We start from the raw sequence: 26586 nt of genomic DNA, 5'->3' as shown, positions 1-26586 counted from the left end.
TCCATCCTAACGTGATCGTCAAGGTGTCATTTCTTCAGGGTCCCTTTGTCATGCTTGTCTTTAAAGGGGTCATTTGCAATTCAAACAACAACAAAGCGGACACCCCACCTTTGTTTAGGTGAACAGCTAAGGGATTGTCCTGGAGAAATTAAACCTCAAATTCATAGACAAAGCTATGAATACAAGGACAGATCAAAATGATATATATATTTTTATTATTATAAAAAAGTTGTTAGCCCTATTTTCTTCCCAATTTGGATCTTGCCTCATTGCTGGAACTCCCCAACGGGCTCGGGAGGTGAAGGTGGAGTCATGCGTCCAGCGAAACATGACCCGCCAAACCGCGCTTCTTAACACCTGCCTGCTCAACCCGGAAGCCAGCCACACCAATGTGTCGGAGGAAACACTGTTCAACACTGTTGGCCTGCAGGCGCCCGGCCCGCCACAAGGTGTCGCTAGAGCGTGATGAGCCAAGTAAAGCCCCCCCGGGCTACACCCTCCCCTAACCCGCCTGACACTGGGCCAATTATGAGCTGTTCTATGGTACTCCCGATCACAGCCGGTTGTGATACAGCCCGGGATCAAACCTGGGTCTGTAGTGATGCCTCTAGCATTGCGATGCAGTGCCTTAGACCTCTGCGCCACTCGGGAGGCTCCAGAATGATAGTTTTAACCATGTTATTAAACTACACAGTGTTTTTCTTTTTGTGTCTTTTTATGGGGTACGACAGTTGAACTAAGCTTAAGATTAATTAATAACCCACTGGGCACAGACATCAGTTAAATGTCTAGTTTTGATTTACATTTGGATGAGTTGTCAACTAACATGAATGTATGTGTTTTTGTATTTATTAAGGATCCTCATTAGCTGCTGTTAAGGCAGCAGCTACTCTTCCTGGGGTCCAGCAACATTAAGGCAGTTATATACCATTTAAAATAATACATGAGATTACATTTCATAAGACTTTCACAACACATTAAGTGTTTGCCCTCAGGCCACTACTCTACTACCACATATTTACAATAGAACATCCATGTGTAATTGCGTGTAGAGTGCGTGAGTTATCATGTGTATGTGTGTCTGTGCCTGTGTGTGTGTCTCTTCACAATCCCCGCTGCTTGCATCAGTTGCCTGAGGTGGAATAGAGTTCCATGTAGTCATGGCTATATGTACTACTGTGCACCTCCCATAGTCTGTTCTGGAGTTGGGGACTGTGAAGAGACCTCTGGTGGCATGTCTTGTGGGGTATGAATGGGTGTCTGAGCTGTGTGATAGTAGTTTAAACAGACATCTCGGTGCATTCAGCATGTCAACACTTCTTACAAAAACAAGTAGTGAACAAGTCAATCTCTCCTCCACTTTGAGCCATGAGACATTTATATGCATATTATTAATATTAGCTCTGTGTGTACATTTAAGGGCCAGCCGTGCTGCCCTGTTCTGAGACACATGTCATTTTCCTAAATCCTTCTTTGTGGCACCTGACCAAACGACTGGTGCTACAAAACTAGGGCCTGTTGATAGTGTTGTTAGGGCAAAGCAGCGCTTTATTATGGACATACTTCTCCCCAGCCCAGCTTGTATCAACATGTTTTGACCATGATAGTTTACAATCCAGGGTAATTCCAGGTAGTTTAGTCACCTCAACTTGCTCAATTTCCACATGGTTTATTGTGAAAGATTTGGTTTAGGTTTAGGGTTTAGTGAATGATTTGTCCCAAATACAATGCTTTTTGTTTGTGAAATATTAAGAACTAACTTATTCCTTGCCACCCATTCTGAAACTAACTGCAGCTCTATGTTAAATGTTGCAGTGATTTCACTCACTGTAGTAGCAGGACATGTAAAGTGTTGTGTCATCCGCATACATATACACACTGGCTTTACTCAAAGCCAGTGGCATGTCATTAATTAAGATTATAAAAAGTAAAGGGCCTAGACAACTGCCCTGGGGAGTTCCTGATTCTACATGGATTGTGTTGGAGAGGCTTCCATTGAAGAACACCCTCTTTGTTCTGTTAAACAGGTAACTCTTTATCAGGGGGTGTAAAGCCATAACACATACATTTTTCCAGCAGCAGACTATAATCAATAATGTCAAAATCCAAAATGAAGTCTACCAGAACAGTCCCACAAACTTTTTATCATCAATTTCTCTCAGCCAATCATCAGTAATTTGTGTAAGTGCTGTGCTTGTTGAATGTCCTTCCCTATAAGCGTGCTGAAAGTCTGTTGTCAATTTGATTATTTTAAATATTATTGTATCTGGTCAAACACCATTTTTTCCAAAAGTTTACTAAGGGTTGGTAACATGCTGATTGGTTGGCTACTTGAGCCAGTAAAGGGGGCTTTACTATTCTTGGGTAGCGGAATTAATTATGCGTTTTTGCACAGATTCTTCAAGAATCAATGGCTACAGTTCATTCGGAAAGTATTCAGACTCCTTGACTTTTTCCACATTTTGTTACGTTAGAGCCATATTTTGTATATACTGTATATACTGTACTCAATACCATCTACTGCATCTTGCCTAAGCCGTTCTGTACCATCACTCATTCATATATCTTTATCTACATATTATCCATTCCTTTACACTTGTGTGTATAAGGTAGTTGATGTGGAATTGTTAGGTTAGATTACTCGTTGGTTATTACTGCATTGTCGGAACTAGAAGCACAAGCATTTCGCTACACTCGCATTAACATCTGCTAACCATGTGTATGTGACAAATAAAATTTGATTTGATTTTAAATTGTATAAAATAGTTTTTTCCCCCTCATCAATCTACACACAATACCCCATAATGACAAAGCAAAAACAGGTTTTAGATGATTTTTGCAAATGTATAAATAAAAAACCCGTAAAATCACATTTACATAAGAATTCAGACCCTTTACTCAGTACTTTATTGAAGCACCTTTGGCAGCTCAAAATAGCCAGAAACAAATAACTTTCTTCTAAAACTCGTCACTCTATTCTTGTTCTGAGAAATGAAGGGTATTCCATGCGAGAAATTGCCAAGAAATTGAAGATCTCGTACAACGCTGTGTACTACTCCCTTCACAGAACAGCGCAAACTGGCTCTAACCAGAATAGAAAGAGGAGTGCACAACTGAGCAAGAGGACAAGTACATTAGAGTGTCTAGTTTGAGAAACAGACACCTCACAAGTCCTCAGCTGGCAGCTTCATTAACTGATGAGTTTCAGAAGACAGTTCTTTGTTTCTGGCCATTTTGAGCCTGTCATCGAGCCCACAAATGCTGATGCTCCAGATACTCAACTAGTCTAAAGAAGGCCATTTTAATTGCTTATTTAATCAGCACAACAGTTTTCAGCTGTGCTAACATAATTGCAAAAGGGTTTTCTCTAATGATCAATTAGCCTTTTAAAATTATAAACTTGGATTAGCTAACACAACATGCCACTGGAACACAGGAGTGATAGTTGCTGAAAAAGGGCCTCTGTACACCTATGTAGATATTCCACAAACAATATGCTGTTTCCAGCTGCAATAGTCATTTACAACATTAACATTGTCTACACTGTATTTCTGATCAATTTTATGTTATTTTAATGGACAATTTCTTTTGCTTTTCTTTCAAAAACAAGGACATTTCTAAGTGACCTCAAACTTTTGAACGGAAGGGAAGATCATTGAATTAAAAGTCAAAAAATGGATGTATAAATCGCAGAATACCCCTTTCAGCTCGGGGAAGATCCATGACCTGACATTTTAGTGTGTGTGTGTGTGTGTGGTCATGAGCTGGTGAACAATTAAACAGTAAAAACTATGTATTTGGATCAACCCCCAAAATAAATACTTTAACTGGTTTCGGTTATGTAAATGAGTTTCCATCCCAATTGAAATATACAACATTAGTTGAAACCAAATGATTTAATTCCAACTTTTTTAGTATTACCCAACCAATATTTCAAGGTGAAACCTATTTCTTTCAACACTCAACTTACTTTCCCCTTTGGTTAAACCTAATAAATAACAAATACAAACTAATATTTCATGTAAATACAATCTTTTTAAAAATAATAATTTGAGATATTATTATTTTTTTTACCCCGTTTCTCCCCAATTTGTAGTTACAGTATTGTATCATCGCTGCAACTCCCGTATGGACTCAGGAGAGGCGAAGGTCGAGAGCCGTGTGGCCTCTGAAACACAACCCAACCAAGCCGCACTGCTTCTTGACACAATGCCCTCTTAACCCAGAAGCCAGCTGCACCAATGTGTCAGAGGAAGCACTGTGCACCTGGCGACTGTGTCAGTGTGCACTGCTCCTGGCCCGCCACAGGAATCACTAGTGAGCGATAGGACAAGGACATCCCTGCCGGCCAAGCCCTCCCATAACTCGGACGACGCTGGGCCGATTGTGCACTGCACTCCTGGTCGCGGCCGGCTGCAACAGAGCCTGGACTCGAACTCAGAATCTCTAGTGGCAAGCTAGTGATGCAGTGTCTTAGACCGCTGCTCTAGTGGCAAGCTAGTGATGCAGTGTCTTAGACCGCTGCTCTAGTGGCAAGCTAGTGATGCAGTGTCTTAGACCGCTGCTCTAGTGGCAAGCTAGTGATGCAGTGTCTTAGACCGCTGCTCTAGTGGCAAGCTAGTGATGCAGTGTCTTAGACCGCTGCGCCACTCAGGAGGCCCTAACCAATGTTTTCTACAATTAGCTTACAAGAAATTAAATACATTCCCTGTAAATCAAGAAATTAAGTTGGTTCAATAACTTGAAATAATGTTTCCAAACATATTCTTTACACAAGACTTTCACATTTAGTAGCCACGCATTGGCTGATGCGCCAAATATGCTACTATCAGTCCTATGACTTGAATGAGATTTGTGTCACAAATGCTAAAATATGAGCATGTGGAAACAGTGCCAGGGAAGCTACACCAAAAGCATGGATTGCTGCCATACCTTGTCCATATATTGTTTACAGGGCAGGTTAAACCAATGTGTCATTTTGGCATTTGTCTGAACTATCCCTTTAACATAGAAACCTTATCAGGCTCTTTAAGTTTGAATAATGTATACAATAGATCACATTAATTGGAATGATATGCACTCTCACAAAAAGAACAAGCTTCATCTCTCTCTCATTCCCTTCATCTCTCTCTCATTCCCTTCATCTCTCTCATTCCCTTCATCTCTCTCTCATTCCCTTCGTCTTTCTCTCATTCCCTTCATCTTTCTCTCATTCCCTTCATCTCTCTCTCATTCCCTTCATCTCTCTCTCATTCCCTTCATCTCTCTCTCATTCCCTTCATCTCTCTCTCATTCCCTTCATCTTTCTCTCATTTCCTTCATCTCTCTCTCATTCCCTTCATCTCTCTCTCATTCCCTTCATCTCTCTCTCATTCCCTTCATCTCTCTCATTCCCTTCATCTCTCTCTCATTCCCTTCATCTCTCTCTCATTCCCTTCATCTCTCTCTCATTCCCTTCATCTCTCTCTCATTCCCTTCATCTCTCTCTCATTCCCTTCGTCTTTCTCTCATTCCCTTCATCTCTCTCTCATTCCCTTCATCTCTCTCTCATTCCCTTCATCTCTCTCTCATGCCCTTCATCTCTCTCTCATTCCCTTCGTCTTTCTCTCATTCCCTTCATCTCTCTCTCATTCCCTTCATCTCTCTCTCATTCCCTTCATCTCTCTCATTCCCTTCATCTCTCTCTCATTCCCTTCATCTCTCTCTCATTCCCTTCATCTCTCTCATTCCCTTCATCTCTCTCTCATTCCCTTCATCTTTCTCTCATTCCCTTCATCTCTCTCATTCCCTTCATCTCTCTCTCATTCCCTTCATCTTTCTCTCATTCCCTTCATCTCTCTCTCATTCCTTCATCTTTTTTCTCTCATTCCCTTCATCTTTCTCTCATTCCCTTCATCTCTATCTCATTCCCTTCATCTTTCTCTCATTCCCTTCATCTCTCTCTCATTCCCTTCATCTTTCTCTCATTCCCTTCATCTCTCTCTCATTCCCTTCATCTTTCTCTCATTCCCTTCATCTTTCTCTCATTCCCTTCATCTCTCTCTCATTCCCTTCATCTTTCTCTCATTCCCTTCATCTTTCTCTCATTCCCTTCATCTCTCTCTCATTCCCTTCATCTTTCTCTCATTCCCTTCATCTCTCTCTCATTCCCTTCATCTCTCTCTCATTCCCTTCATCTCTCTCTCATTCCCTTCATCTTTCTCTCATTCCCTTCATCTTTCTCTCATTCCCTTCATCTCTCTCATTCCCTTCATCTCTCTCTCATTCCCTTCATCTCTCTCTCATTCCCTTCATCTTTCTCTCATTCCCTTCATCTTTCTCTCATTCCCTTCATCTCTCTCATTCCCTTCATCTTTCTCTCATTCCCTTCATCTCTCTCATTCCCTTCATCTTTCTCTCATTCCCTTCATCTCTCTCATTCCCTTCATCTCTCTCTCATTCCCTTCATCTCTCTCATTCCCTTCATCTTTCTCTCATTCCCTTCATCTCTCTCTCATTCCCTTCATCTTTCTCTCATTCCCTTCATCTCTCTCATTCCCTTCATCTTTCTCTCATTCCCTTCATCTCTCTCATTCCCTTCATCTCTCTCTCATTCCCTTCATCTTTCTCTCATTCCCTTCATCTCTCTCATTCCCTTCATCTCTCTCTCATTCCCTTCATCTTTCTCTCATTCCCTTCATCTCTCTCATTCCCTTCATCTTTCTCTCATTCCCTTCATCTCTCTCATTCCCTTCATCTCTCTCTCATTCCCTTCATCTTTCTCTCATTCCCTTCATCTCTCTCATTCCCTTCATCTCTCTCTCATTCCCTTCATCTTTCTCTCATTCCCTTCATCTCTCTCATTCCCTTCATCTTTCTCTCATTCCCTTCATCTCTCTCATTCCCTTCATCTCTCTCTCATTCCCTTCATCTTTCTCTCATTCCCTTCATCTCTCTCTCATTCCCTTCATCTCTCTCTCATTCCCTTCATCTCTCTCTCATTCCCTTCATCTTTCTCTCATTCCCTTCATCTCTCTCTCATTCCCTTCATCTTTCTCTCATTCCCTCACTCCATTAATGTTTTGTTCCTTCCTCCCACGTCTGTTTTGCGCTCTAACTTTCTGTTTATATCTCTTTCTACATTTGTCTTCCACTCACCCCGTCTATGTTTCTACTCTCTGTCCCGCCTTCCCTTCCTTTCTTCCGCCGCTGTCTCTTCCTTCCTAACCTAACATAGCAGGCATCTTTCTGGTCCTGACGAGAGAAAAAAGCTTTGGGGAGGTTCCTTCTGCACAGTTGATCCAATCCAGTAAATGTGGTGGAGGAGTTATGATGGAGTATCGGCTTGTTAACGTCAAAAAGCGGATGTCGCAGCACATGCTCTCTTTCCATTTATCCTGAAAACCGGATGCTTCCGGTTGTCGTGACCCCACAGAGGGTGCTTCCTCCCTACTTAACCCACACTCCTCCCACATCTCTCTCTCTCTCTGACCTGCTGTATAATTTACTGGTGTGTGTGCGTGCATTAGTGTGTGTGTGCGTGTGTAACTTCCCTGTGAGTGAGTGTGTGTGTGTGTGTGTGTGTGAGAGAGGACTCAAGGAGTGGCTGTGATCGGGCTGTTGCAGCCTGCCATACAGCTTCTGAGGTGTGTAAGGAAGTGGAGAACTGCAGTCAGTCTCTCTTTCCGTCCCTCATCCAGCCCCCACCCCAGCAGAAAAGGTTAAACAGACAGAGAGTTAATCAAGCCACAGACATGGAGATTAAAGAGAGAGAGAAAAAGAGGTAGAAGGAGGGAGAGAGCGATAACGAGAGGTGGAGTAAGAGAGAGGGGAGGTGTTAGAGAGAGGAGGTGTTAGAGAGAGAGGAGGAGGTGTTAGAGAGAGAGGAGGAGGTGTTAGAGAGGGAGGAGGTGTTAGAGAGAGAGGAGGTGTTAGAGAAAGGGGGTGTTAGATAGAGAGGAAGTGTTAGAGAGGTGTAGAAAGAGAGGAGGAGGTGTAGAGAGAGAGAAGTTAGAGAGAGAGGAGGTGTTAGAGAGAGAGGAGAAGTTAGAGAGAGAGGGGAGGTTTTAGAGAGAGAGGAGGAGGTGTAGAGAGAGAGGAGAAGTTAGAGAGAGAGGAGGTGTAGAGAGAGAAGAGGTGTTAGAGAGAGAGGAGGAGGTGTAGAGAGAGAAGAGGTGTTAGAGAGAGAGGAAGTGTTAGAGAGAGAGGAGAAGTTAGAGAGAGAGGGGAGGTTTTAGAGAGAGAGGAGGAGGTGTCGAGAGAGAAGAGGTGTTAGAGAGAGAGGAGGAGGTGTAGAGAGAGAGGAGGAGGTGTAGAGAGAGAGAGAGGTGTTAGAGAGTGAGATGGAGTTGGAGATGGAGAGAGAGGTGGTAGTCTGAGAGAGAGGTGCTCTTATTAGTCTATGACCTCATCCTCGCACTGACCTCGCTCCTGAGTGGGAGTATGGGTAGGCCCAGGGGAGTGGGAGGGATGACTGATGGGATATCAGAAAGGCCAAAGGCACTACCATACCTAGTAGGCTCCACACACACACACACACGCACACACACTTGTGCACAGACACACACTGAAGAGTACAAATGCGCACTCGGGCACGCACACACATACACACACACACACACTTCTTACTCACTGTATTTGAGGACAAGAAAGTAATTAGCAGCTTTTCTGTACGAGTGACCAGGGGTGTGTTCTGAATATGGAATACAGAGTGAGGAACAACCTTGAGAGACATCACTCAATGCCAGGCTAGTTAGACACAGACACAAATCAGACAGAACACTGGGGATGCTCTGCTCTCCATCAGTAAGACTGGAAAAGACCAGTGATAATCAAGAATTTCAATAAGCATTTCTCTACGGTTGGCCATGCTTTCCTCCTGGCTACCTCAACCCCGGCCAACAGCTCCGCACCCCCCGCAGCTACTTGCCCAAGCCTCCCCAGCTTTAGCTTCACCCAAATCCAGATAGACAGATGTTCTGAAAGAGCTGCAGAACCTGGACCCGTACAAGTCAGCCGGGCTAGACAGCCGGGCTGGACGCTCTCTTTCAAAAATGATCCACCGCCATTACCAGTCTGTTCAAACTCTTTCGTGTTGTTCGAGATCCCTAAAAACATGCAACAGATTTCTTGTTCGAAACGATTTCAGAAATGCAATTTATGGTGTGTAACACCGGGTCATAGTTCTATTCTATAAGAGTCGCCTTATCTCTCTATTCATCTCATTTGGATAAATAGATTTATATTATATATTATATTTAGGATGGATGACCACTATTGTTAATCTGTTGTAAACTATCCCCTCCCCTCTCTAACCCCCCCCCTCCCCACCCCTCTCTAACCCCTCCCCACTCTACCCCTCCCCTCTCTAACCCCTCCCTCCTTTCTCTAACCCCTCCCTCACCTTCCCCTCTCTAACCCCTCCCCACTCTACCCCTCCCCCCCCTCTCTAACCCCTCCCCACTCCCCACCCCTCTCTAACCCCTCCCCCTCCCCACCCCTCTCTAACCCCTCCCTCCTTTCTCTAACCCCTCCCTCACCTTCCCCTCTCTAACCCCTCCCCACTCTACCCCTCCCCACCCCTCTCTAACCCCTCCCCACTCTACCCCTCCCCTCCCTCTCTAACCCCTCCCTCCTTTTTCTAACCCCTCCCTCACCTTCCCCTCTCTACCCCCTCCCCACTCTACCCCTCCCCTCCCTACCCCCCCCCCTCCCCCCCCCTCTCTAACCCCTCCCCTCTCTACCCCTCCCCTCCCCTCTCTAACCCCTCCCTCCTTTCTCTAACCCCTCCCTCACCTTCCCCTCTCTAACCCCTCCCCCCTCTAACCGCTCCCTCCCCTTCTCTAACCCCCCCTCCCCTCTAAACCCCTCCCCTCTCTAAACCCTCCCCTCCCCTCTCAAAACCCTCCTTTCCACTCTTTAACCCCTGCCCCCCCTCTAACCCCCCCCCTCTCTCTAACCCCTCCCTCCCCTCTCACTAACCCCTCCCCTCTCTCTAACCCCTCCCTCCCCTCTTTAACCTCTCCCTCCCCCCTCTCTAACCCCTCCCTCCCCTCTCTAACCCCTCCCTCCCCTCTCTAACCCCTCCCTCCCCTCTCTCTAACCCCTCCCTCCCCTCTTTAACCTCTCCCTCCCCCTCTCTAACCCCTCCCTCCCCTCTCTCTAACCCCTCCCTCCCCTCTTTAACCTCTCCCTCCCCCCTCTCTAACCCCTCCCTCCCCTCTCTTTAAACCCTCCCTCCCCTCTCTCTAACCCCTCCCTCCCCTCTCTCTAACACCTCCCTCCCCTCTTTAACCTCTCCCTCCCCCTCTATAACCCCTCCCCTCCCCCATCTTTAAACCCTCCCCTCTCTCTAACCCCTCCCTCTCCTCTTTAAACCCTCCCCTCTCTCTAACCCCCCCCCCTCTAACCGCTCCCTCCCCTTCTCTAACCCCCTCCCCTCTAAACCCCTCCCCTCTCTAAACCCTCCCCTCCCCTCTCAAAACCCTCCTTCTCCTCTTTAACCCCTGCCCTCCCTCTTTAACCCCTCCCCCCTTCTAACCCCTCCCCTCTCTCTAACCCCTCCCTCCCCTCTCACTAACCCCTCCCCTCTCTCTAACCCCTCCCTCCCCTCTCTAACCCCTCCCTCCCCCCTCTCTAACCCCTCCCTCCTTTCTCTAACCCCCCCCTACCTTCCCCTCTCTAACCCCTCCCCACTCTACCCCTCCCCTCCCCTCTCTAACCCCTCCCTCCTTTCTCTAACCCCTCCCTCACCTTCCCCTCTCTAACCCCTCCCCACTCTACCCCTCCCCTCCCTACCCCCCTCCCCACCCCTCTCTAACCCCTCCCTCTCTACCCCTCCCCTCTCTAACCCCTCCCTCCTTTCTCTAACCCCTCCCTCACCTTCCCCTCTCTAACCCCTCCCCCTCTAACCGCTCCCTCCCCTTCTCTAACCCCCTCCCCTCTAAACCCCTCCCCTCTCTAAACCCTCCCCTCCCCTCTCAAAACCCTCCTTTCCACTCTTTAACCCCTGTCCCCCTTCTAACCCCTCCCTCTCTCTAACCCCTCCCTCCCCTCTCACTAACCCCTCCCCTCTCTCTAACCCCTCCCTCCCCTCTTTAACCTCTCCCTCCCCTCTCTCTAACCCCTCCCTCCCCTCTCTAACCCCTCCCTCCCCTCTCTCTAACCCCTCCCTCCCCTCTTTCTCCTCTCCCTCCCCCTCTCTAACCCCTCCCTCCCCTCTCTTTAAACCCTCCCTCCCCTCTCTCTAACCCCTCCCTCCCCTCTCTCTAACACCTCCCTCCCTCTTTAACCTCTCCCTCCCCCTCTATAACCCCTCCCCTCCCCTCTCTTTAAACCCCCCCATCTTTAAACCCTCCCCTCTCTCTAACCCCTCCCTCTCCTCTTTAAACCCTCCCCTCTCCTCTTTAAACCCTCCCCTCTCTCTAACCCCTCCCCCCTCTAACCGCTCCCTCCCCTTCTCTAACCCCCCCTCCCCTCTAAACCCCTCCCCTCTCTAAACCCTCCCCTCCCCTCTCAAAACCCTCCTTCTCCTCTTTAACCCCTGCCCTCCCCTCTTTAACCCCTCCCCCCCTTCTAACCCCTCCCTCTCTCTAACCCCTCCCTCCCCTCTCACTAACCCCTCCCCTCTCTCTAACCCCTCCCTCCCCTCTTTAACCTCTCCCTCCCCCTCTCTAACCCCTCCCTCCCCTCTCTAACCCCTCCCTCCCCTCTCTAACCCCTCCCTCCCCTCTTTAACCTCTCCCTCCCCCTCTCTAACCCCTCCCTCCCCTCTCTTTAAACCCTCCCTCCCCTCTCTCTAACCCCTCCCTCCCCTCTTTAACCTCTCCCTCCCCCTCTCTAACCCCTCCCTCCCCTCTCTTTAAACCCCCCCCATCTTTAAACCCTCCCATCTTTAAACCCTCCCCTCTCTCTAACCCCTCCCTCTCCTCTTTAAACCCTCCCCTCTCCTCTTTAAACCCTCCCCTCTCTCTAACCCCTCAATCTCATCTTTAAACCCTCCCTCTCATCTTTAAACCCTCCCCTCTCCTCTTTAAACCCTCCCCTCCCCTCTCCTCTTTAAACCCTCCCCTCCCCTCCCCTCTCCTCTTTAAAAGACACCTGTCCACACACTCAATCAAACAGACTCCAACCTCTCCACAATGGCCAAGACCAGCTGTGTAAGGACACCAGGGATACAATTGTAGACCTGCACAAGGCTGGGATGGGCTACAGGACAATAGGCAAGCAGCTTGGTGAGAAGGCAACAACTGTTGGCGCAATTATTAGAAAATGGAAGAAGTTCAAGATGACGGTCAATCACCCTCGGTCTGGGGCTCCATGCAAGATCTCACCTCGTGGGGCATCAATGATCATGAGGAAGGTGAGGGATCAGCCCAGAACTACACGGCAGGACCTGGTCAATGACCTGAAGAGAGCTGGGACCACAGTCTCAAAGAAAACCATTAGTAACACACTACGCCGTCATGGATTAAAATCCTGCAGCGCACGCAAGGTCCCCTGCTCAAGCCAGCGCATGTCCAGGCCCGTCTGAAGTTTGCCAATGACCATCTGGATGATCCAGAGGAGGAATTGGAGAAGGTCATGTGGTCTGATGAGACAAAAATAGAGCTTTTTGGTCTAAACTCCACTCGCCGTGTTTGGAGGAAGAAGAAGGATGAGTACAACTCCAAGAACACCATCCCAACCGTGAAGCATGGAGGTGGAAACATCATTCTTTGAGGATACTTTTATGCAAAGGGGACAGGACGACTGCACCGTATTGAGGGTAGGATGGATGGGGCCATGTATTGTGAGATCTCTTCCAGCATGACAATGACCCGAAACACACAGCCAGGGCAACTAAGGAGTGGCTCCATAAGAAGCATCTCAAGGTCCTGGAGTGGCCTAGCCAGTCTCCAGACCTGAACCCAATAGAAAATCTTTGGAGGGAGCTGAAAGTCTGTATTGCCCAGCGACAGCCCCGAAACCTGAAGGATCTGGAGAAGGTCTGTATGGAGGAGTGGGCCAAAATCCCTGCTGCAGTGTGTGCAAACCAGGTCAAGAACTACAGGAAACGTATGACCTCTGTAATTGCAAACAAAGGTTTCTGTACCAAATATTAAGTTCTGCTTTTCTGATGTATCCTAATAATACGTATGTAATACTTATGTCATGCAATAAAATGCTAATGAATTACTTAAAAATCATACAATGTGATTTTCTAGATTTTTGTTTTAGATTCCATCTCTCACAGTTGAAGTGTACCTATGATAAAACATTACAGACCTCTACATGCTTTGTAAGTAGGAAAACCTGCAAAATCGGCAGTGTATCAAATACTTGTTCTCCCCACTGTATATTCTCACCCATCTACACAAAATACACCATAATGACAAAGTGAAAACAAATGAAATACAGAAATATCTCATCCACACACCAAAGTCAATACTTTGTAGAAGCACCTTTGGCAGCGATTACAGCTGTGAGTCTTTCTAGGTAAGTCTCTAAGAGCTTTCCACACCTGGATTGTGCAACATTTGCCCATTATTCTTTTCAAAATTCTTCAAGCTCTGTCAAATTGGTTGTTGATCGTTGCTACATAACCATTTTCAGGTCTTGCCATAGGTTTTTAAAGTAGATTTAAGTCAAAACTGTAACTTGGCAACTCAGGAACATTCACTGTCTTCTTGGTAAACTACTTCAGTGTAGATTTGGCCTTGGGTTATTGGTTGGGTTAGGTTATTGTCCTGCTGAACAGTGTACTAATCTCCCAGTGTCTGGTGGAAAGCAGATTGAACCAGGGTTTCCTCGATGATTTTACCTGTGTTATCTCCATTCTGTTTCTTTTTTATACTGAAAAACTCCCCAGTCCTTAACGACTAGCATGCATACCCAAAACATGATGCAGCCACCACTATGCTTGAAAAATGGAGAGTGGTACTCAGTAATGTGTTGTAATGGATTTGCCCCAAACATAACACTTGTATTCAGGACAAAAAGTGAATTGATTTGCCACATTTTCTGCAGTATTACTTTAGTGCCTTGATGCAAACAGGATGCATGTTTTGGAATATTTTTATTCTGTACAGGCTTCATTCTTTTCACTTTTCATTAGGTTAATATTGTTGAGTAACTACGATGTTGTTGATCTATCCTCAGTTTTCTCCTGTCACGGCCATTAAACTCTGTAACTGTTTTGAAGTCACCATTGGCCTCAATCCTCACTGTCAACTGAGTTAGGAAGGAGGCCTGTAATCTTGGTGTATTGACACACCATCCAAAGTGTATGAACTTCACCATACTATTCAATATCTGCTTCCCCCGCCCCCCCATCTACCAATTAGGTCCCCTACTTTGCAAGACGTTGGAAAACCTTCCTTGTCTTTGTTTTTTATTTAAGAACAAATTCTTATTTACAATGACGGCCTAAAACGGCCAAACCCGGACGACGCTGGGCAAATTTGTGCCCCGCCATATGGGACTCCCAATCACAGCCTGGATGCAGTGCCTTAGACCACGGTGCCACACGGGTGCCACGCGGGTGCCAAATCTGTGGTTGAAATTCCCTGCTTGACCTTACAAATAATTGTATATGTGGCATACAGAGATGAAATAATCATTCAAAAATCATGTTAAAACTATTATTAGTCCATGCAACTTATGACTTAAGCAAATGTTTGCATCAGCCGTGGATCTTTTGGGGCGGTATGAAAATTGTAGTGGATCTAGGGTGTTGGGTAAGGTGGATGTGATTTGACAATTATACTTTGTATTTGTAGATATTAGGTATGGGATGTCATGCATTGCCTCAAACATGTATTCTGATATTGTACCCTGGCCTGCACTGTAATATGAGACACAGAATGATTTAACAGGTGTGTTTACCTGGTAAAGATATTACCCTAGCTTATATTCATCAAGGTCTAGTAGATGTGATTTCCATATGTACATGGCCCTTAGGTGACCAATAATATCTTTGCGTCCCAAATAACTCCCTGTTCCCTATATAGTGCACTGCCTCCCTATGGTCCAAGGTCAAAAGTAGTGCACTACATAGGCATTAAGAAAACATACTTTGTGTTGTTAACCAAAAAGCAAGACCTCAGATTTTAAACAAATACAACTATCACTTGATGGTTTCATTTCAGAAGGACAACTATTCATGTTTTGTTAAATGCTATATTGACCATTCTCAGAAAATGGTGGGAAAATTACCCAATTATCATACTTGAGTAAAAGTACAGATACATTAATAGAAAATTATTCAAGTAAAAGTGAGTATTTTGTAAAGAATTTCCTTATATTAAGCAAACCAGACAGCACAATTGTATTTTTATACAGATAGCCAGGGTCACACTCCAACACATTATTTACAAATAAAGCATGTGTGTAGTGAGTCCACCAGATCAGAGGCTTAGCAGGACATGAAAATTTGACAATGGGAGTCGCACTGGAGCCAGCGCCTAGCTCCAGTTGGCGGATCCTCACCTCCTTGTCGGTTTCTATTTTCCTCATTTCAAGTTCAAACTGCATGTGTCTCTCTTTATCTTTTTGCTCCATTTCTAACCGAGCCAGCCTCACCTTCAGCCTAGTTGTCCCGTCTGAACGACCCGAAGCAGAAGATAAAGGGTCAAATTGGGGCAATGTAAAGGGGGTACGAGCAACCCCTTCCTCCGCCCTGTCCTCCGACTTGGCATCAGAAGGTCTACCCGTCTCCTCTCCTTGCAATGAGAGAATCAGTTCTCACTAAACCCTCCCTGACTAGCACCAAAAGCTCAGCCTTTAGGGCTTTCTCAGGGAAAACAAATCCATAATGGTCAGCTACAAGGTCTACTTTATGAAACCTACCCAACCAATCAAGGGTGCTTCAAAAAACTTGGGAGATGGCTGATGCAGCCATCTTATACACAGCAGTCTCCTGAACACACCAACTAAACAAGTCATCCAAACTCACAACCTACCATCACACCTCAATCACTAACCACAGAGAGCTCAGAGCAGCAGGGTACGGTGGGTTTAATGGAATCCCGGGTGAGCCCCCATTATGTTACGCACGCCTCTATGAAGAGGGAACGCAAAACCCTGCTACAACTCAACTCCCCGTGAAGTGAAAGACGTATGGGACTGTAGGTGCGGGTAAGGATGACAAAAGGCAGAGAGTAGTACCGTTTACAAGGAATTTATTCCTTCACACAGTAATATGGGGAAAAGAGGCTGGACGGAACCAAAGCAAAGAAAGTAAATATCAAAGCCCCCTCTCCTATCTTACCTGCCTACCCACTACTTACCTAACCTACCCTCTCCTCACCTAACCTCTCCTCACCTAACCTAACCTCTCCTCACCTACCCACTACTTACCTAACCTACCCTCTCCTCACCTAACCTACCCTCACCTAACCTACCCTCACCTAACCTACCCTCACCTAACCTACCCTCACCTAACCTACCCTCACCTAACCTCTCCTCTCCTAACTTACCTGCCTAACCACTACTTACCTAATTTAGCACCACCTGGTGCACTACCCAAAATACAGGGGGTGGTCCACCCAGGTCTTACCTAGTGTGCCTAGATAATGAATATACGATGGGTATATGTATGCCCGCAGGCCTCTTGCCTAAGCACCCCCTAGGTGCCTTCCCCCTAGGAACAAATGAAACAGAATATTAGTAACAATTTCAAACACACTGAGAAACACAGCACATCAAATAGGCTCTGACTGAGCAACAAACTCACAGAATGTACCAAAGCTGCTCCCATCTACAACTAACATATGCTATAACCATCAGCCTCCTCGCTCTGCAATGATCGCTCTTCTGAACAGAACACTGGCTTTTATATAGCTTCAGAAGGAGTGGGTAAGTGGAGACAGCTGCTTCTTGACGAAGGGGCGGGGTCAGCTCCAGTTAGCCGTGGAGTCGACCAATCAGCTGCTTGAGGGATTTCAGGAAGCCATTTCCTGAAATGCACACATGCAAATACACAAACTACAACACAGAAACTGGGGAACGTAACAAATCAAATCAAATGTATTTATATAGCCCTTCGTACATCAGCTGATATCTCAAAGTGCTGTACAGAAACCCAGCCTAAAACCCCAAACAGCAAACAATGCAGGTGTAAAAGCACGGTGGCTAGGAAAAACTCCCTAGAAAGGCCAAAACCTAGGAAGAAACCTAGAGAGGAACCAGGCTATGTGGGGTGGCCAGTCCTCTTCTGGCTGTGCCGGGTGGAGATTATAACAGAACGTGGCCAAGATGTTCAAATGTTCATAAATGACCAGCATGGTTGAATAATAGTAAGGCAGAACAGTTGAAACTGGAGCAGCAGCATGGCCAGGTGGACTGGGGACAGCAAGGAGTCATCATGTCAGGTATTCCTGGGACATGGTCCTAGGGCCCAGGCCAGTTGAAACTGGAGCAGCAGCATGGCCAGGTGGTCTGGGGACAGCAAGGAGTCATCATGTCAGGTAGTCCTGGGGCATGGTCCTAGGGCTCAGATCCTCCGAGAGAGAGAAAGAAAGAGAGAAGGAGAGAATTAGAGAACGCACACTTAGATTCACACAGGACACCGAATAGGACAGGATAAGTACTCCAGATATAACAAACTGACCCTAGCCCCCCGACACATAAACTACTGCAACATAAATACTGGAGGCTGAGACAGGAGGGGTCAGGAGACACTGTGGCCCCATCCGAGGACACCCCCGGACAGGGCCAAACAGGAAGGATATAACCCCACCCACTTTGCCAAAGCACAGCCCCCACACCACTAGAGGGATATCTTCAACCACCAACTTACCATCCTGAGACAAGGCCGAGTATAGCCCACAAAGATCTCCGCCACGGTACAACCCAAGGGGGGCCAACCCAGACAGGCTGACCACAACAGTGAATCAACCCACCCAGGTGACGCATGAGAGAGCCCCAGCAAGCCAGTGACTCAGCCCCCGTAACAGGGTTAGAGGCAGAGAATCCCAGTGGAAAGAGGGGAACCGGCCAGGCAGAGACAGCAAGGGCGGTTCGTTGCTCCAGAGCCTTTCCGTTCACCTTCCCACTCCTGGGCCAGACTACACTCAATCATATGACCCACTGAAGAGATGAGTCTTCAGTAAAGACTTAAAGGTTGAGACCGAGTTTGCGTCTCTGACATGGGTAGGCAGACCGTTCCATAAAAATGGAGCTCTATAGGAGAAAGCCCTGCCTCCAGCTGTTTGCTTAGAAATTCTAGGGACAATTAGGAGGCCTGCGTCTTGTGACCGTAGCGTACGTGTACGTATGTACGGCAGGACCAAATCAGAGAGGTAGGTAGGAGCAAGCCCATGTAATGCTTTGTAGGTTAGCAGTAAAACCTTGAAATCAGCCCTTGCTTTGACAGGAAGCCAGTGTAGAGAGGCTAGCACTGGAGTAATATGATCACATTTTTTGGTTCTAGTCAGGATTCTAGCAGCCGTATTTAGCACTAACTAACACCGCTAAGCATTCTAAATGTAATGACTACTTTTGGGTGTCAGGGAAAAGGTATGGGATTAAAAGTACATATTTTCTTTAGGAATGTAGTGGAGTAAAAGTATAAGTTCTCAACAAAAAAAAATAATAAGAAAGTACAGATAACCCCCAAAACGACTTAAGTAATGCTTCAAAGTATTTTTACTTAATTACTACTCTCAGAGAACTAAGTAGTAATGCTAGGTTTTACACAGTTAAATGTAACAAATAACAATTCTTCATAAATAAATGATATTTGTGACATAAATATTTCAAAAATACAATATTTCAATACAGTTTTATGAGATCTGTAAACTGTAAAACATTTCAGTTAATTAGCAGATGATTTTATCCAGAGCGACTTACAGTATGTATATTCATTTTAAGATAGCTAGGTGAGACAACCACCTATCACAGTCAATCAAATATGCAGGATTTGAACATTCCGTTCCAGCTAAACAATGGATATACACTGAGTGTACAAAACGTTAAGAACACATGCTATTTCCAGGATATAGACTGACCAGGTGAAAACTATGATCCCTTATTGATGTCACCTGTTAAATCTACTTCAATCAGTGTAGTTGAAGGGGAGGAGTCAGGTTGAAGAAGGATTTAAGCCTTGAGACATTGAGACATAGATTATGTGTGTGTGCCATTCAGAGGGTGGATGGGCAAGACAAAGATTGAAGTACCTTTGAACAGGGTATTGTAGTAGCACCAGTTTGAGTGTGCCATGAACTGCAATGCTGCTGGGTTTTTCAAGCTCAACCGTTTCCAGTGTGTATCAATAATGGTATAACACTCAAAGGGCATCCAGCCAACTGGAAGCAGTGGAGTCCACATGGGCCAGCATCCCAGTGGAGTCCACATGGGCCAGCATCCCTGTGGAATGCTTTTGATACCTTGTAGAGTCCATGCCCTGACGAATTGGGGCTGTTCTGAGGGCAAAAGGGGGTGCAACTCAATATTTGGAAGGTGTTCCTAATTTATTGTGTATAGCGTTTTGGGGGAAAATATATATTTTCCTACACTTCTAAAATCCATGAATAAAAAAATCTGAGAACAGTAGTATTTACACACACGTGAAGGTACCCATAAGCAATCATGTCTGACGAAAAAACACAAATGTGGGGTATAAAAGGTGGATATAGCGTTTTGGACGTGAACTCTAAATTTATTCCAGGTTTATTTATATCACTTGACACTCATACAATATTATAAAACTAAACCCCTGTGATTTTCTCTGACTTTCAGATAATCCAAGACTGACAGTTAGGTTTCCTGAGAGAGTGTGCGTGCGTGCGTGCGATGCTCTCTTCCAAGGCAACTACTATCATATGAGGAGGTTGCGCTCTGTGCTCGTGGAGCTCGCTGCAAATGTGAACGAGATAGCGAACAAGAGGAGAAAAGCAGAGAGAGAGGGGGGCAGAAAAGGAGAGACGGAGAGGTGTTTTGGTAGAAAAACTCCATTCTGACACATGCTGCAACGACAAGCCTGTCTCATCAGCATCCACTGCGCGCTCAAGGGATGAGAATTGCCGAATTGAATGCAGTGGGGGAAATAGGTTTCATATGTGAATAAGGAGTTTGAAAGCAGTATGCGTCCGTAGTGAAGAGGAATAAATAGAAAAACAAGCTCTCTGAGTGCTGGACTGATATCGCATGGGGACATGAACAGTGTGGACCCCGCTTCTACCAAACTGTTGACTTTCAACCAACGGTAAATGAACACATTTCGGTCCGTCAGCTAAGTGTTTGCGACTACTATGACCATATTAGTAGACGTGTGTGTTTGTTGTGTGTCTGGTGAATGCAGGTCTCTGGTGTTGTCATATGGCGATCGTAGTTTAGGCTACTGTCACTGCAGCATTTTTGTATGGAATGAAAATGTCCTTCTCGCCCAAATGTTCAACAAACAACCAATTAATTCATAGTAAAAGTAAACCATGTAATAATAGTGTTATAAATAGTAACGTACGTTACATAAACATTTGAATGTTAAACGTTTTATGTATGTGTAGGCTCTCCAAATGTTCGCTATTTATGTTGCTTTTCTGAGCGACCGCTTGTGAACCATTCTCTCCGTTGCAATGATGTTTGTTTCCCTCTGCAAAACGAGATATTCAAAGCTATTTGAACCTTTGCATCTACAAGTCACCACCAGCCTGAAGTGTCTGAAGCGTTCGACTAGAGAGAAGCGACCTGTTTTTGGAAGCTTCGGTGCGCAGTCCTGCCCGCTTCCACCGTGGCCGCTAATCGATAACACTGTTTCGGGGCATATAGTTGAACGTTGTCAATATTATGAATGCAACACTGAATTAGTTCGGCTCTGCGAAACGTGTATTGGTGTATTGAATTAGTTGTTTGCTGGGGTGGTACTGGTAGGCACTGTCCACGAACAAACACGGAAAAAACATAAATTATTCATCATAGTGCTTTTTAGTTCACGGTAGAATGGAGTTGTTTGCGCCAGGCAACGAAGCCCCGAGAGCATGACAGCATAATAATATTAGTGTGCTCGCGTTCAGGAAAACATCAATACCGACATGGAAATATGTTATCCAAATGAATTGTTATCTGGCTTGCAGACTACCTCAGTTATGATGCGTGTGAGTGCATCATGTTTTAATTACCAACCACAAGATTGATCAAGTCTAAAACATGCATTACTGCAGCAAAATAGGAGTATATATCTCTCTCGTCTGCTCTCTCCATCTCTCTCTCTCTGCTCCTGTAGGAAACCATTCAGTCAGTGTAAGAATGCAGCTTCATCTGCAGTGACCCAATCCTTCCAGAAAAAAACAACAAGATCAGGGTTTCCCCTACCTTGACAGCATATAGAGTCCCACAGTGGAGGTGTCATAATACCCATACAACCTAGCAGTCAAACAGGGGGATGGTTCCAATAGTTTTTCCACCATACATTTTCCCCATAGGGAATTGTAGACACACTTCCAATAAGGGCTGTGTTTCGTGTAGACTTACCCCGGCACAACAGTTTAAAAGTAATTTCAATCTCTCTAGGATAAGGTAACTTTTATCAATATATTCGGCTCCATTTACTCTCAGATTTGAAAATGCTAATTAGCATAACTGTAGACATCATGAAAGACTACAAATCCCTGCAAGCTGCTGCAGGTCATTTCTAGCTGTCACCTTTGCTAACAGGTATTGTGTCACTTTAAAACGCTGATTCCTTTCATACCTGGACCACCTACCGAGATGTGTCTTTTGTTAAACACATTTTTGCCCATTTTAATGGAAATATAATACATATATTAATCTATTAAGTTAGCAATTGTTAACCAGCAATTATTTGATATTGATATAAAAATGTCTCCATTGGGCCTTTAGACATGAATAACTCACCAGTAACGGAGCTGACGGTGTTCCACATCGAGGGGATGAAGGGAACGAGGGATGAGCTTAACCAGAAAGACCCCAGTTGTATTTTTTTCATTAACTTAGAGAGGATAGGTGAAGGGCAATAGGGCAGACTCATCCCTCTATCACCCTCCAGGACACTCCTGTGAGAGGTGAAAGACAGAGGGATGAGAAGAAAGGAAAACAAGGCAGTAAATTCCAGTAGATGAGTTTATTACAGATGGAAGGAGAGAGAGATACTGAGAGAAAGAGAGGAGGAAGGAGAATACATTTATCCATAAGCTTGGCCAGGCATAAAGACTACTCTAAATTCATCTCCAACGTTGTTCCACTACAGAGAAAGAGGGGGGGGAGAAAGAGAGTGAGACAGGGGAGAGAAAGAGAGGGGGGAGAGAGGAGAGAAAGAGGGGGGAGAGCGAGAGGAATGAAAGAGACAGGGGGGAGAAAGAGAGAGACGTTGGCATATCAACTTAGACATAGTTCACATTATGTTCATATTCACAGATCAACTCTCTCCCATATTGTATTACTATTGTACCACCAACCGGTCATACACACACAATTTCAGACAGATTATCTCTAAGTATACCTAGCAGCACTTTGATTTGTTCCAACAACAGCAGGATGACCACCCAGCAACATAGACACCATCTAGACTGTGACAGGTGTAATGGCGTTCTTCGTTTGTCGAAAGAGAGTCGGACCGAAATGCAGCGTGGTTGTTACTCATGTTCTTTAATGAATGAATCGCGATACATGAAATAACTTATACAAATACAAAACAACAAACGGAACGTGAAACCTAATTACAGCCTATCTGGTGAAACTACACAGAGACAGGAACAATCACCCACGAAATACACAGTGAAACCCAGGCTACCTAAATACGGTTCCCAATCAGAGACAACGAGAATCACCTGACTCTGATTGAGAATCGCCTCAGGCAGCCAAGCCTAAACTAGACACACCTCTAATCAACCACAATCCCAATGCCTACAAAAAACCCAATACGACAATACAATAAACCCATGTCACACCCTGGCCTGAACAAATAATTAAAGAAAACACAAAATACTAAGACCAAGGCGTGACAACAGGCTCTCTTTCTCATCCTCCACAATGTTATACAGGAAGCCTTGCTGTGTCTTTCTAAGCCTCGATATACACTCTTTCTCTGGAAAATATAGTTGTAGGTATACCGGTATGCAATATTTCGGAATCGTTTAACTTTTGAGACCACTTCACTTTAGCTCTGCTCTCAAGGGTTTGATGCTTTGCCTTTGCATATACAGTGCCTCGTGAAAGTATACACACCACTTGCACAGTTTTCATATTTTGCTCCCTTAAATTACATCCATAAAGGAATTACATTGGAAAATACTCAAGTATTGTGTTTTCAAGTATTGTGGTGGCAGCATCTTGTTATGGGTATGCTTTTCACCATCAGGGACTGGGGAGTTTTTCAGGATCAAAATAAATATAAAAGGAGCAAAGCCTTGTTAAAATGTTAGAGGAAAACCTGCCTCAGTCTTCTGAATACCTAACTCTGGGATAGAGTTGTACTTTTCACCCCCACTCTTAATATTACTGTCCATCAACTATACCCTGATGAAGACAGCTTGGCTGTTGAAACGTTGGTTATTGAATTATTGCATCTGAACTTCTAGAGTGTGAGGCTCTCCTTTTCTTTTTCCAAGTGTTCTACTCCGCTAGCCAGCATCTCGCCTAAACAGGTGTTCTACTCCGCTAGCCAGCATCTCGCCTAAACAGGTGTTCTACTCCGCTAGCCTGCATCTCACCTAAACAGGTGTTCTACTCCGCTAGCCTGCATCTCACCTAAACAGGTGTTCTACTCCACTAGCCAGCATCTCGCCTAAACAGGTGTTCTACTCCACTAGCCAGCATCTCGCCTAAACAGGTGTTCTACTCCGCTAGCCTGCATCTCGCCTAAACAGGTGTTCTACTCCACTAGCCAGCATCTCGCCTAAACAGGTGTTCTACTCCACTAGCCAGCATCTCGCCTAAACAGGTGTTCTACTCCGCTAGCCAGCATCTCGCCTAAACAGGTGTTCTACTCCGCTAGCCTGCATCTCACCTAAACAGGTGTTCTACTCCGCTAGCCAGCATCTCGCCTAAACAGGTGTTCTACTCCGCTAGCCAGCATCTCGCCTAAACAGGTGTTCTACTCCGCTAGCCAGCATCTCACCTAAACAGGTGTTCTACTCCGCTAGCCAGCATCTCGCCTAAACAGGTGTTCTACTCCGCTAGCCAGCATCTCGCCTAAACAGGTGTTCTACTCCGCTAGCCAGCATCTCGCCTAAACAGGTGTTCTACTCCGCTAGCCAGCATCTCGCCTAAACAGGTGTTCTACTCCACTAGCCAGTAGCTCACCTAAACAGGTGTTCTACTCCGCTAGCCAGCATCTCACCTAAACAGGTGTTCTACTCCGCTAGCCAGCATCTCGCCTAAACAGGTGTTCTACTCCGCTAGCCAGCACTGAGCTTGAGCAATTTGGACAAAAACAATGGATATATGTTGCCCTAAGAGTTGTGCAGAGGTATACTCTTATTCAAAATGATTTACAGCTGTAATTGCTGTTATAAATATGCTTCCACCAAGAATGAACTCTGGGGTGTGAAGACATACGCAATCAAGACATCTTCGTTTCAAATAAAATACAAAATAAAAAATACTTTTAAAATGTGAATTAAATTGAATTGAATGACAAATTAAATGTTAAGGCAGCAAAAGGTGAAAACTGCAAGGCGTGTGCAGCCTTTCAGTAGGCACTGTAGCTGCTTTACCTTGTGCTTCCGAGTGGAGCAGGATCTCTTTACTTTTGGAAACTATGCTATTGGGAGATCTGTATGTGAAAACAAATAGGTTTAAAAGTTGATGGTTTATGGTAGCATCGTTTGAGCGTTCAGATTGCTAAATATTTTTGGTATAGAGGCGGGGGTGGAGGTGCATTGATGTGGTTCCCTATAGTTTCTTTGTGTGTTGGGGGGCAAGCTTTTAGGGGGGTCGATCAGCTTTAATGTTGAAGATAGTAGATCTATCAGATTAATTGTTTGCATCATTTCTAATCTCTCTTATTTTTTAAATTGTTATATACTTTCCCCCCTTACCATCCCTACCCTGATTGGAGTGAACTTACAGACAGCAATACTTCTACTGCTACTTACAGCTATTTTCCTCACATGTACGGTACATGTTGTTCAAGAATTAAACATATATTCCTAATTTCCTCTTTCTGCAAGTGCTGGATTTTCAGCCACAGCGGCCATTCATTCTGATCTTAAATCCAACCCTCTGATGTCCACAGATTAACCCATCTTTCCCAGTACAATTCCATTTAGCTATTTCATTTTGCATAACATCCCTCCATTTTACTGTGATGTCTTACGAGGCTCCTGAACCCCCCTATTTGTATTGATATTTATTTTTATACTGCCCTAAAAATAAATACTTTACCTCAGAGTATAATGATATTTCTTTTGATACTGCCCTAAAAATAAATACTTTACCTCAGAGTTTAATGATATTTCTTTTGATACTGCCCTAAAAATAAATACTTTACCTCAGAGTATAATGATATTTCTTTTTATACTGCCCTAAAAATAAATACTTTACCTCAGAGTATAATGATATTTATTTTGATACTGCCCTAAAAATAAATACTTTACCTCAGAGTATAATGATATTTCTTTTGATACTGCCCTAAAAATAAATACTTTACCTCAGAGTATAATGATATTTATTTTGATACTGCCCTAAAAATAAATACTTTACCTCAGAGTATAATGATATTTATTTTGATACTGCCCTAAAAATAAATACTTTACCTCAGAGTATAATGATATTTATTTTGATATTGCCCTAAATACCTCAGAGTATAATGATATTTCCCATCGACTGGTCGTGGTTTTTCAGATCCCCTAACAATGCAGTTTACAGGTCCATCTGAACCCTGATATTATGACACAACCATTCTTGGACCTGACTCCCAAAGCGAGCCACCGATGGACAGCACCAGAAACTATGTTCTATTGATTCTGTTTCCTCATGGCAGTCTGCACAAGACTGTATGTTCAACACCCCATATATTGAGCATTTATTTTGGAGCAAGTATTTTATATATTAGCTTAAATTGAAACAAAAAGATTGATGTGTCAGTTGTTGTTTTATATATCAGTTCCTACACTCGATTCAAAGGTATTGGGGAATCTAAGACCTGTTCCAAACTGTTCCCTTTTGACTTTAAGTGAAACAGATACCTTTTTTGATTTAAGCCATTTATGATTTTTAATGGGAGGCAGACAGACTAATTCTTTAATTCCTTCTTTAAGTAATTGTCTTTTCCAATTTTGTGGCAGAGCCACGATGAGTTGGTTCTAAATGTGTATTAAGCATACCGTACACACTGTCGTTAGTTGCTTGTGTGACATACTTTTACCGTACTTGTTTACAATGTCCTTCATAAATATCATACCCTTGTAAATTCCATCCAAGAAAATATTAGTTTATCTATCAGTACATTAGAGTATTATTTGCTGTAATATTGGATATGCCTGTTCTTGAGGATGCCATTGGTTGAACAGGTTTAATTGGGCCTGAGATGTGAAGAAGATTCCCCCTGCTCCCTCCCGTAGATCTCAAACAAATTCCTGTAACACTCCTGTGTGTGGGTGAGCAGTCTGCTCTCCCAGGCAGACTCCATCTATCATTGTGGACATAATGCAATCAGAGTCCTCG

The 26586-nt window shown here is 44.6% G+C and overlaps 1 protein-coding gene across 1 annotated transcript in view; it reads left to right on the top strand.

The window, feature by feature from the left end:
* The window catches only part of garnl3 (GTPase activating Rap/RanGAP domain like 3), a 243644-nt gene that overhangs the window by 32232 nt on the left and 184826 nt on the right, over window positions 1-26586 (top strand). The gene's annotated exons all lie outside the window — the stretch shown is intronic.

Source organism: Oncorhynchus keta, chromosome 9 (genome assembly GCF_023373465.1).
Source record: "Oncorhynchus keta strain PuntledgeMale-10-30-2019 chromosome 9, Oket_V2, whole genome shotgun sequence".
Classification (NCBI taxonomy): Eukaryota; Metazoa; Chordata; class Actinopteri; order Salmoniformes; family Salmonidae; genus Oncorhynchus; species Oncorhynchus keta.
This window is presented reverse-complemented; position numbering and strand designations above follow the sequence as displayed.